The sequence below is a fragment of the Gekko japonicus genome, unplaced genomic scaffold, assembly GCF_001447785.1.
Source record: "Gekko japonicus isolate JY-2015 unplaced genomic scaffold, Gekko_japonicus_V1.1 scaffold2109, whole genome shotgun sequence".
NCBI classification, from domain to species: Eukaryota; Metazoa; Chordata; class Lepidosauria; order Squamata; family Gekkonidae; genus Gekko; species Gekko japonicus.
Genome location: NW_015171567.1, coordinates 46,996 through 47,421, shown reverse-complemented (window position 1 = coordinate 47,421; position 426 = coordinate 46,996).

Sequence of the window (426 nt, the reverse complement as noted above, 5' to 3'; positions counted from 1 at the left end):
GGAAAAACGGGACGCCTAGAAAAAGTGTAAAAATGCTTGTGCAGAATTCCTGGGGTGGGAAGGAAGGGAAGAGGGCAAGGCCCCTCCCCGAGGAGAAGGAGGATCATGGGACGCGGCTTCCCTTCTCCTCCCAAGGCGCATCCAGGGAGGGCGGAAGGAAGGGAGGCCACCTCCCCCCCCCCCACTGCTGCTGAGAGGCCCCTCTCGGGGAAGAGGCTTGCATTGTGTGTCCAAAAGGCACCACACGGCCCAGAAGAGGGGCCTAGCCAGCACGGCGGCGGCAGAAGCAGCGGCAGCAGCTGCTGCTCCTCCACCAGAAGGCGGCGCCTGAGGCAGCCATTTCAAACGAGAGACCTTCACGGAAATCCTACTCCCCTCCCCACTTACAGGGCCCACACACGGCTCCTTCTCTTTGCATGCACCTCA